The 13,316-nt window shown below is 29.9% G+C and overlaps 1 long non-coding RNA gene across 1 annotated transcript; it reads right to left on the bottom strand.

Moving 5' to 3' along the window:
- Positions 1-1,754: 1,754 nt before the first annotated feature.
- Positions 1,755-7,331, bottom strand: LOC146997541 (uncharacterized). The gene is made up of 3 exons (XR_015040645.1): positions 7,212-7,331; positions 4,714-4,803; positions 1,755-1,896 (listed from the first exon to the last, which is right to left on the bottom strand). It is a non-coding gene; the product is annotated as an uncharacterized LOC146997541 (long non-coding RNA).
- Between the last annotated feature and the right edge of the window lie 5,985 nt (positions 7,332-13,316).

Here is a 13,316-nt window from a genome sequence, read left to right as displayed (position 1 = left end):
TTTACATAAATGAATCATCTTTCTTTAAAACATATAAGGAATTTATAGTGTTTTGATGACACTGTTGGGAAATTGTTAAAAGAAATAAATTGTATTTTTAAAACTAAATCAATTCCTAGCCTCAGAATAAATAAATATGTTTTTGTAACATGAGAATGCTGCAGGCTTTTTTATATATTTAATATTTAGTTGTAAAAATTTGACATTATGTTAACAATTCTTTATATCATTCAAAAGGTAACTCAAGAAGCTCTTCTAAAATTCTATCTTTCTGCTCACACAATTAAAAAAAAAAATCTGAAAGGCCTCAGATTTTAGCAGTCACTCAAAGAGGCTAAAAGTTTATGAATGCATAGATTATCAATACAGATGGGGCAGTGGAAATAGCAAAACATTTTATAAGATACTGACACCAGAAAGTTATATATCTTCTATATATTTGAAAAATGAAGAAATATATCATGTAATTATGTAAAAATATTAAAATGTTTTCAATTAGATATATCATGAATTAAATGCATTTTAAATCAATCAGATTAAAAATTAAAAAAAGCATTGTTAAGAACTGTGTGTAATGCTTTTAAATAGCTTGGCTTGTTAGTCAATAATATATTAGATTTTAAAGGTAAATATGTTAAATTTTGCCAAATGGCAAGACTTGAATGAAAAGCGAAACAAGTTTACGATTGACAATATGAAGTCACATTTCAAAATTAATAGCCCTTTTAGATTAAAAAAAAAGTTCTGAAAATAATTTGCAATGGTTCATTGGTATTATTTTATGCAAAAATCAGTAAAATGAAATTTACCCGTTGAAATCAGCACCAAATTAAACTTTGTAAATTCTAGCGCATGTTAAAGGTTGTCTCATCCATAATTTTATTACTAACCATTCATTTAAGAGCAAAATAAAACAGTAATTGCCATTTATATGACAATCAATATCAAAAATTTAAATCTGCATTTTACGCAACATAGAAAAACTTCAAAAGATCTACTGTTTACCATGCAATTAAGGCATTTTATTCTGCAATCAACTCCACCAATTATTAATTCCATTAAGTATATTCAGTTTACACTTTCTGCTCAATATATGCTATGTAAAATTTTCCATAAATTTATTAATTCATTTTATTTTGAGGTGAGCTTTTATTCAACTCTCAATGTCAACGAGAATGTTTAGTTCATTTTTTATTCGGTCTCAAAAGAGAAATCAAAATACGTGGATTTATGTACGTGTATTTATGAATCAAAATACATGAGAAATCACAGTGAGAAAAGCACTGCTACCTTAAACTGTGATTATACTATATAACAAATGCAGTGAATTATAGTTCAAAAATAGTGAAAATATTTATATTTATGAACTATTTTATATATAACATTTTCAGTTTCGCATATGTGGCAATTTAAGAACTTTACATATACCAATTTTTTGAAATATCTGCAAATTTTTGTATTTTCAAGGAAAGCTTATTCTTTCACCTTTAGTATATAAGTAATGGTAATTTACCAGATAAAATTACTTAATGGGGAATACAGAAAAATATCTAACCACTTACCTTTGTGACTTCATCTGCAGAGAGACTAAAAAAGTAGTTCAGCTAAATCTGCTATAATAAATATGTATAATAATGCTAAATTATGCAATATCTATTAATATGACAAATTTTTGTAAAGCTATTTATTTGGATGAAAAATAAACACATTCAGAAATTTATGGCACTATATTATGATTAACAGAGGAAAAACACTTTTCAAAATTCAAAATAGTTTTTATTAATCCAATTTATCACATTTTATTTGAATTCATGAAAAACAATCTTATATCCATGTATTCTTATGTATATAAGAACTCTTGATAAATTGGATCTCTGTCATTGCCTTTCACAGCACCTAAAATAAAAAAACACTCACAATTACTATATGTGAATATAATTCATAATTAAATTTAAACAAATGACTATTAGAATGCAAATTAAAGGAAGCATTTAAAATATTTTAACATTTAGCACCTATAAACAGAGTAGCAATTATTTGATTTTTCGATTATAGTAAAATAAACATGGGGGATGCCTTTTAAGATTTTTTATGTCAGAAAATAAACTCAAACCACCAGCTGAACATATGAGCAGTTTTATCAATCAGCCACTGGTAGGTAACCTGGATACTGAATCAACATATAAAGTTGCCAAGATAAAGAGAGAAACAAAATTATGATAATCACATCTTACCTATTCATAAAACTATTTTAAATTTAATGTATAGGCAAGTCCAAAAAGAGTGAGAATGAATTTATTTTGCAACACAAAGTAAAGTCTTGCAGGAGCAAAAAAAAACTTGTCTCATGAGATTGGCAAGTAAAAAATAATTAACTGCATCTGGTAACATTTATCTGACAACTCATAAGTAATTGTTAGCTACGTGCAGAAAATAAAATCTGATCATGTTAATGCAATTTTAAACTTTTGAATTTAACCGCAGAAATTTACCAAAGAAGTACTTGTAACAGTAGTAAATGAAGATGTGGCTAATCTTTACTGTATGGTACACTTTGGTTTCTGTCTGAAAAAAAATCGCAAAGTGGTATTGGTTGTTTGTGAAATGTGGAAGCCCGTTGCGTCAAATAAGTTTTTCGGTAACCCTAATGTTGCTAATGTTGGCAAAAGTAGCCTTTGGAGGGGAAAAAAAAAAACTTTTTTTTTTTTTTGTCAATAAAAAGGAGTTATTTCTGCAAATATTGCCAATGTGTTGTGATAAATTTAGTTTTGGGCTACTTTTTTTAATAGTAAACCTTTTGTACAGACCCAGGTTTTTGGTTCTTACCATTCTTTTCAATTGCTGTGTTTGGTTGCACGGAAGTGGTATGGTCTTGTATTTTGAACATGCTGTTTATTATTTTGGTGTGGGTACCATCGTTTGAGTATGTCTGAGGTGACTAAGAGACGAAAAATTTAATTGAATTGCTTACCTGGAGGATGGTGGTGGGAAGCCTAAACATATGCATGTGAAAAAAAGGTATGTTAAAAAAATGTTTCATTTTTTTGTCTCTGTGTGTTAATTTTTGTTAGAAGATTTGTTGTTTAATGTTTTTATGTTAGGAAATATGTATTTTTGGTAACTTATTCCTCTCTGTTTGTGTATTTTTGGTTGTCTGTGTGTTAGGCAGTGGCGAATTTTTTCTGGTAACTATGATATTTTTAACTTTCTGATTTTCTTAAAGTGAAAATAGATCAATGTGTACATGGACAAAGTTAAGGCAGTGCACAATGCCCAGTTTGTGCAGTTCTCTGTTTTAATAGGTCGATGTGTACATGGACACAGAGTTTGTGTATGTCTTTGACTTCTTATTTTGGTTTTGTGTAGCGGCCACCCTGAAATTGGTGCCGATTCTCTCAGGTGACAATCTTGATATAAAAAAAAGAAACGATTCGCGAAGGGTTACATTACAGTAAATTTTTATCAAAGATGTTCTACCATAATCACCATTTCAGTGGTTTAAACACTAGTGGAGCAGTATGCAGAGATGAAGATTTGAGTTTGGTTTACACAGCATGATGGTTTAGGCATTCCAGCCATTACAGTGAACAAAATTATAATAAACATAGCCACAATAATTGTCTATAAATATTGATGTATAACACTGCATTAACTAATATATTTCTTATGCTAGTATATACAGAATCCTTAATCGAAGGGAAAATCAGAAGACTGTGCATACATTTTCCTTTAACTGAAACATGGATTTGACCATACAAATCTCAGTCTTACGGGACATGCCACACTATGCAGATAGACAGTAAAAAGTGCTTGTGTTGTTTTTATTTGTTAGAGGTATGAAATAAATATACTTCTAGATTTTAATTTTTTCTTTTCTTGTTTTACATTTGGATTACCTATCAAAAAGTAAGGAATTTTGATATTATTACAATATCGGAGTTAAAATAACAATTATTGGACATGTTAAAGTAATGAAAATTTTAAATTAGGTTAAAAAGTAACTCTTAATGTGGCATATTTTTGAATTAAACTCTATCAACATTAAAAACAACAAAACGTCCCTCTTTATTAAGGACTTTGATTAACTAATTTTAAATACGGAGCTATGAATGAATTTTTTCCCTTGCATGTTATAATAACTGAAACAAAATTACTCTGATACAGTCAAAATTCCTAAATGCAAGTACATAAAATTTACTTTAGCAATTTAAAGAGATGAGACACACTGAACACATGAATAAATTTCTATCAAAGAATAATTTATTAAATTTGACCCATTCCATAGTAAACTTTAACCATTAGATTACATTATTACACCATGTTATCAGTTTGAAAAGCAAGTCATATGCCAGATCTTGGATGTAAAACAAATGCACAAAATAATATACAGATTATTGAAAAATGATGTATACCAATGTTTATAGATATGATTAAATGTAACAGAAAATTTACTGTCACAACCACATTTTTAAGTGAAATGTATTATTTTAACATTTTACGATATTTAAGGTATGGCATTAAATGCAACATTATGTGCCAGGACATAAGTTAGTAAATTAAAAAAAAAAATAATAATCAAAGAATGAATGTCATGAAAAATTTCAAAAACAAGCAGAATTTAAGTTAGAAGACCTTTAGACACTTATGATAAATAAATTTGAGAATTCTTCACCCAAAATTAAATTATAATTAACTAAAACTAGTTTGACTGACCTTCTACAAAATCCTTCAGCTGCAATTTTTTCTAGCTTGAAAACCAAATTCTTCTCCACATGGTAATAACATCTCAACCAGTTGAAATTCCTGCAGAAAGTTTGATAACACAGTAATAGAATTAATAGAATAGAAAAATTAACACAAAAGTATAGAACATCATTTAAACTTAACATTATTACAAATTTTGGTGCTTTCTGACTACCTGCAAAGCTGTGAAAATTGGCAAAATGGTTAGTTTATGGTTCATATCTACTGCTCTGTTCACAAGTAGTAATTCAAATAAGCACTTTATAAGAAACAAGAAATTTTAGGATGCACACACACAAAAAAATATATATTGGGTCAATATTCACATATTTTTCATCGAATGGAATACTATTCAGAAATAAAGATTAAATATAAAGCATGTAAATACATGTGTGTGGTATGCATATTCATAGTTTGCTATTATCGTGTGCATACTCTTGCTGTTTTAGCTTAAGTTGAAGCTGTGAGGGTAGATGATAAGAAAGTATCAGAATTTTTCATGTATAAGAAAAGATTGCCCTGATAATAGTATCTCAATTTAGCACTGACATTTACATAGCGCATTAGAAATATATAGTAATATATGTATAATAAAAAGATAATTGCATATTATTAATTCATTTTTTTAAATGCCAAACTTTAACAATTCTTTCACTAATTAAACAGAATTCTTTCACATGAACATCTAAAATCCATTCTTAACTAAAGAATAAATAATAAAACCATGTAAATTTCTTATCAAGCCCATCATTTCCGAAATGTCTACTTCTGAAAGTTCCCAGCATTTCTCAATATATTATTAAACTAAGCATCAATGATCGTCATGTTCGCTAATGTGGCAATATCTTTCACACTTCTTTGTTAGCACAAGTAACAAGCAGGCTTCAATAAATCTTTAACTGTTACATGCTACTTTTGTCTAAAATTTGTACAAATAATAAAATTAAATGAGCTCTTTATAATATGCTCAAAGAAATAATTTTGTATGAAAATTTGTATGTTATATATTGGCCTGATTAATGATTCAGGTTTTCAAAGTGCTTCCAATAATTCAAATTTCAGCTTGTGTCAAAATAAAATCTATAACACAAAGATAAGCAAATTTCCTTATGAACAATGCATTTTAACATTATTCAATCACACAGTACTGATTGCTTCAATAAACATTACTGTAACTGTGTTATTTAAAAGACTGTAATGTTTTAATTATTTCCTTAATTAAAACATTACAGTCTTTTCCTCCTTCAAACACCAAAAGAAAACCCAGATAAGAAGAGAAGGGGGAGAAACTTTAATATTGACATTTCTAAAATGATATAAACATTAATCATTTAGTACAGTTTGTTATTTCAGGCAAAAAGAATTCACTTTTCTGGATAGCATTTGTATTTCCATCTCACTTTCAATGAAACATTAAGAGAAATGCATATAATTTAAACACCAGTTTATTTTATTTATCAGATTATGTCAACTCGAAAAAACCTATCAGTAAAATTCGGTACCAATAATTCTGAATGTTAGGCAACTTGCAAGATTCAACAAAAATTATCAATACTTTTATTATAATGACAATACTACAGTAACATGAACATAAAATTAAACTGCATATAACTATAAAATAAGCCAGCATATAATAATGGTACATTGGTTTCTAAAACAATAGGCTCGATGAAAAAATACATGTATTATGGTAGCTATTTATATTCTTCAGCTTTCTTAATATTCTCATGTTCACTTTACATAACTAAAGTATCTAAAATACAATAAAAATGCAAACAATATTTATGAGAAAATGTTAAAAGCAATCATAAGCATTTGATTGAATGACCATATTTTGTCTTCCTGCAAGTCGAATCTTAAAATGATATGCAGTTTGAAAAATGCTTAATCATTTTATAAAATATTCAAAAAAGATTAAAAAAAGGTACTGTTCTGTTATCAGGACCGGGTTCAGAAATGTATTTATGTATGCTTGTATATTTGTATGTGTGTGTGTCTACATTCAAACATCTATGCACATACTTACGAACACAGGTTCATACATTTCCGATTCTGGTCCCAATAACAGAACAGTAGCCCCCAAAAAAACTTGAATTACAAACTAGATTAAGATAATGTTTCAACCATACATATTTTGGACAAAACAATGCAAACTCTTATTTTTATACAATTGTTCAAACTATTTAACATAAATTTATTGCTGCAATAAAATAATAAGTAATCTGATCACACATATTATTTTGAAACTGAATGCATAAACTAGACTAAAAAAAATTCAGTCATAAACATTTGGATAGCAGGGCAAATTAGATATTTGAAAAGACAGCCAGCCATTGAGATACACGTAATTCACGACAGAATGGTAACAATTCATAAAGCTGTGAAACATTTAACTGTCAAAATGACATAAATAACATAAATTCGAAAAGCAAAAAAAGTAAACATACAAGTATTGCAACTGAACTTACCTTTCATGCAACAAAAAATATCCATACAAGTTAACCTCATGGCGCAGCCATTTTGGATTTCGTTTCAAATCAGACAGATGTTTACGGATTTGCGGAAGAATACGAGGAACTAGTAGTTTGCCGGATACAATGTGCAATGACGCGAAAGAATATAGTTCTGTAGAACTTCCTACATTATTCCGTAATAAACAGAACTATTTCCTAATTTTTTCTTTATCTAATTAATTGATTAATAGGGAAATAGCTAAATAATGCCGAATTCTTTTTTAATGAATGTAAAATTTTGCATGTATGGGACGACCACCTTCCATCCAATATTTCTGAGAATATAAACAAATTTTGGAATCTGAGAGTATCAGTAAATAAATATATAGAATATTGCTTCTCAAACGACCACTTCTGAAAGTGACCAATAGTTCTGAGATTATAAATAAATATTGATATTAAGCATTATTTCTATAAGACGACCATCTCTATATAAGACCAAAGTTTCTAGAATCTTGGATAGTCATCAGAGATGTATCTTTACTGCGAAATTATCGCACGACTGTAATTCAATATCAATAACAGATCGCGCGATTGAAAAACATTTTCTGTCCTGTAATTAGATGAAAAAATTTTTCCTTATGAGGTATTTCTCCCGCTTTCCTAGCGTGCCTTCGTGGTGTAATAGTTCTGCACGCTGGGCCGGTATTTCAGAGGTCCGTGGTTCGATTCACGGCGAAGGCGGTTGCTAATTTTTCATCTCTATGGCTTTCCTAAAAAATCCTAATGTCTCTACAGTGGCGCCCGAACTAAAAAGGTGTTGGATGAGGTATATCCACACCCAGGATTTAGTGATTGGATCCCCTTAAAAAAAAGTCGGCCTTTAAAAAGAGAAGTAATATAAGGTATTTCCTCCGCTTTCCTAGCGTGTCTTCGGCCCACCAGCGGACGAGCGGTAAAGTAGCTGAACCCTGGTAGTGCGATCCGAGGTTCGAATCCCGCGAACGGGCTGTCTGCATGGGTGTTTTCGTGGTTTTCCCCATGTGTAACGTGTATACGAGCCAGTTTCCCTTAGAAAGTCCTCCACGAAGACATCCCTCCCCTTAGGCAGATAGCCCTAGTGTGCTTTGCCATAATTGCCACACCACCACCACACCTAGCGTGTCTTCGTGGTGTAGTGGTTCTGCACACTGGGCCGATATTCCAGAGGTCCGTCCTTCGATTCCCGGCGAAGGCAGTTGCTAATTTTTAATGTTTCCTGCTTCCAAAAAAATACCTAATGTCTCTATACCCAAATTTAAGAAAAAAATTCGTTTCCGTAATTAAATATATATATATCTAATTTTACCTATATTTGTAGTAGGGTTTGTAATCTGTAAGTAATTATACATGTAATTTATTCCTTTTTTATAAAAAAAATATATGTTATTTAGAATTTTGCAAATATTCTAGAAAATGCTAATCCATTGAAAAAAATCTTTTCCATGACTAAATAAATTTTTAAAAACGTCAGAAAAAATAGCAGTTAAAATTAATAACAAAATAACAAGAAAAAATCATCAATCATATCAATATTTTTAATGTACAGCATTTAGAAACAACTTAGTAAAATACATATGAAAAATAAAATAATGTGCAAGTTTCAGTTGTGCAATGTCAAAAAATTAAAACTGGTAAATTTGAGAACAAATATCCTCAAAATATTTGACAACGAAAGTCCTCCGGACAATGCAGAATGAATGTCCTCAGGATGTGAAATTGGTGAACTCCTCAGGACATCTGAGAATCAACATCTTCAGGACATCCTGTCATATCCCGGGACATAGCGACTTAAATAAGACATCCTCAGGATGTTAAATTACGATCTCCTCAGGACATCTGAGAATCAACATCCTTAGGACATCCTAAGTATGTCCCGGGATATTGCGACTTAAATAGGACATCCTGAGGATGTTTTGTGCTATGGGGGGCTTCTTCACCAATAATGTGCAATAAAATAGCTACTTTAATTTCAGGTGATTTAATAATACTGTTAGAACAACTTTCCCTTTATCATCTCACCACTAGATGGCTGCACTTTAACCAGTATTTTTCCTTTACAATTAAATTTAAACAAATTTAAACCTAACTTTTAACAAATACGTATAAAAGTAAAAAAGCAAATTTAAATCCTAAAAAAAGGAAAAAAGCCAAAATAATTTTTAAAAAAATGTGTAAACATATAAAAGATTTAATACTCGAACTAATCTACAATATCATTTAAATTCAGAAGCATAAGCAAATCAAGTGCAAAATCAATCCATGAAAATAAATTTACTAATTTAATAAATTAAAATTAAATTAAACATTTTAAAAAAAACTGCATATGTGAATGACCGTTGAGTAGGCAGGAGACAGACTTATCAAGGGGAAGTTGCCTCCAAACCTAACTCTCCAATCATTCAATTCGTGTTTCGTCATTCATGCAGGCAAGGGTAAAAGTCAAAACCAAAAGTAATTCCAATAAAGTGGTTCCCTTAGAAATTAACATTTAAGAATTAAAGTTCAAAAAGGAAAATACTAATTAAGTCTTTTGAGAAACAAGCAATTAAAGTCAAAAATTAAACTTTTTTTCAAAAAATTAAATTTTTTAAAAAAATCAATTTTTTATAAAAAAATAATCTAGAAACCAATGTATTTTAGAAACCCTTGTCTACAGAAACCTCCCCGACACGAATATGCATATCAATATAAAGAAACTAAAAAAGAACTAGACATAATCCACATAAACCAATAAGAAACAAAAAGAACTAATTACAATTTTTAAAAAACAAGTATATATTTAAAAATATAATTTCTTATTTAGAAAATACTTAGATACTACATAAAAAATTTTTAAAAATACTTAAAGCAATACTTAAAGTAAATAGTAAGTTTTAATTCTAACTTACCTACTATATGAGTGTTGGGTTATGTGAATGACCGTTGAGTAGGCAGGAGACAGACTTATCAAGGGGAAGTTGCCTCCAAACCTAACTCTCCAATCATTCAATTCGTGTTTCGTCATTCATGCAGGCAAGGGTAAAAGTCAAAACCAAAAGTAATTCCAATAAAGTGGTTCCCTTAGAATATAATTTATTATTAATTTGTTACAATTTCAAGCTAGCAGGCGAGCCATCTTCGAATAACTGCTTCCTGCATAGTGCAGCCATCTAGTGGTGAGATGATGAAGTGAAAGTTGTTCTAACAATACCACCAGACGCTAACATATAAATTCGGAATTTTTGTTTCCATTTCTTCCAATTTTCGCTTAAATTACCTTCGAAATTTAGATTACTTGGTAGCTTTAATCCATCCATATTTAATTTAGGACTTTAAATAGTTTATATATACGTATTTTTAGCCACTTCCAATAAAAATAAATAACGCACTTGCCAGCGATATAAGTTTCGATTTCACGGTAAACAACTTCCCATCATGTTTTTGTTTAGAATATCTTTACCCACGCTGCATGGTTCTTCAAAAAAGATTTCCTTTTTGGTGCTACTTTGGTAGACGGTTGCACGGATTTTTGGCGATTTACTTTGGCGCAATTGTTGGCGCGGTTTTTACAAACGTCAGCCATCTTGAAAAACGCTGCTTTTACGCATAGTAAAGTATTCGAAACTTAAAAAAAATAATAATAAATAAATGTCGTTAAAAGTAATTGATTAATTTTTTGTTGAAAATGTCGTTTTTTAGGATGTCAGGCAAGTGTAAATAAATACAATTACTATGAGTAAAAAATACTAAAGTAAGGTTATTATTACTTTCATATAGCAAAGAAGAGAATAAAAATACCGCTATAAAAACATTTGGCCAACGTTTAATTAAAATATTACTGAAATTGAATATCGAATTAAAAACCATCATACCAGCATTTAAAAGAATTAGAATATTATTAAATTCAAATACTTTAAAATACGTTATATAGAATATAATTAACATTAAAACATATGGACAATAATTATCTCAGCAATTACTGAAAATAGTGTATTATTTTTTTTAACAAAAATTGAAGTATACAATTGTAAAATAAAAGAAAAATATGTACTTACATTTTTTTTGAGTATTTAACCTGTTGTTTATTGATAAGTACCACAAAAAAAATCAGAATCATAATTTAGATATCATCTTTGAAGGAATTCGAAGATATGAATTAAATTTTAAAACGGCGCGGAAATGCACAAATTGTAAGTAACCAAGCAGGGAGCTGATTACAGCTCGTTAATGCACAAATATTCTATAACCAATCAGAGAGCTTATTACATCACGGCTAGAATTAAAATTATTTAAAAATTCATACATAATAAAATCATTTTTTTAAAAAATGCAAAATTAAATTGTATTTTAATATTTAACAGCCATAAATAATGTTTAAAACATTAGATTAAATTTATAAAACGAATTACTTTTAAAGTAAGGTGACGTCACTGATTACATCATCCACAACATAAAATTTCATAAAATATGATAAACAATAAAATTTTTATTTCAAATAAAAATGCAAAATTAAATTGATTTTTAATATTTAAAAGCCATAAATAATATTTAAAACACGGAAGTTATGCATAATAAAACGCATTATTTTTTTAATAAAATGACAACAAAGTATCAGTTACCATAAATAACTTATCCAGCAATGGGTTTACCATAAGTTGTATTACTCGCCAAAAGGAAAATCGCCAAAATCCGTGCAACCGTCTACCAAAGTAGTACCTTCTTTTTTAATCTACGACGGGCTGCGCCATGTGTTGTATTTTATATATGTTGGGTATGTGCTCAGTGATGATTACAAAGATGTACACAAACATCGTTTATTATACATTGCTCATCCACTATTCTATAGACAGACAGACAAAGTAGACAGATGTCTTGTTTTGCACCCGCTAAGTCTTTCTGCGCACCGATGGGCGAAAAATCAAGCATAGGTGCGAAGGAAATGTATATAGAAAGAGGGGCAATTTCGTATTTGAGGAGAGTAAAAAGAAACTTCGTACATTTTGTACGAGTTCAAAAGGCCAGAAAGAAAAGATGGGAGAATAAGATATTATATAGAGAACATAATGTTACTTAACTGAATATTCCGTGCCAGGGTTTCTTTTGGATTTCTCGTGTTGATAGTGAACAGCGAACAAGTGAAGCAAACAATTTGAAGTTTCGAAGAAGCGATGTTTCCATTTTCAATTTGATGGATGACACATTGCATAGGAAAGATGCATTACACTTTTTTTTTTAAGAGTTGAAAACATTTCTTGAAACACTTATTATAAAAATTTCGGAGCTATGTTTAGACACTGCCTCCAGCTTTCGTGATCGCGGCGCCCACCACAACCTCCTTGTTCCATTCCCATAAATAATTTTAAATACTAAACACAGAAAATACCGGTGACGGTTATATTATGTAACTGTTTCACTATTCTATATTACAGTTATGATTAAAGATAATAATAGATACAGTTACAGTTACATATATAACAAAACCCAAGCCCTCATTTTTACCAAGAAGCGAAAATTTAAGAAAAATCTCTGTTTCTATGCACTTCAATCCCCTGGGCCAAGCAAGTCCCTTATCTCGGGATGACCCTCACTAAAACACTCTCATGGACTCCACATATCACAGCTATTCTACAGAAGTTTCGAACTCGTAAAGTTAGACTCTTCCTTCTAATTGCTCGAAACAGCGTTTTATCCATAGATAATAAGTTACCCATTTATAAATCCATTTTGCGTCCATTACTCTGTTATGCCTGCCCTGATTGGGCCTACTCTAACAGAAATTGTAGGAAAAAGCTTCAAACTGCTCAAAATTTCACGCTTAGGCAGATTACAAACTCATGGTACATAAGAAATCAGAGAATTGACGAAAAACTTAGTCTAATCAGAACATACTACTACAAGATAGCTAAAACGCTTCATGAAAAGCAGAAATGCATCAATAATCCTGTTATTAAAATTGTCAATTATGACCCCAATGATCTCACTAATATTAATCAACCACTTGCAATACTCAACCGCTGGATCAAGTAACCCCCTGCTTGCTAATATGTACTTATGTTTTTATTTACATTGTGTGTAACTAATACTTTAATGCTTTTTGTG

The sequence above is a fragment of the Stegodyphus dumicola genome, chromosome 4 (assembly GCF_044657685.1).
Source record: "Stegodyphus dumicola isolate Sdum_Otavi_A_Nest chromosome 4, ASM4465768v1".
NCBI classification, from domain to species: Eukaryota; Metazoa; Arthropoda; class Arachnida; order Araneae; family Eresidae; genus Stegodyphus; species Stegodyphus dumicola.
Note: the sequence above shows the minus strand (reverse complement) of the source record. Positions and strands in the feature narration are given on the sequence as shown.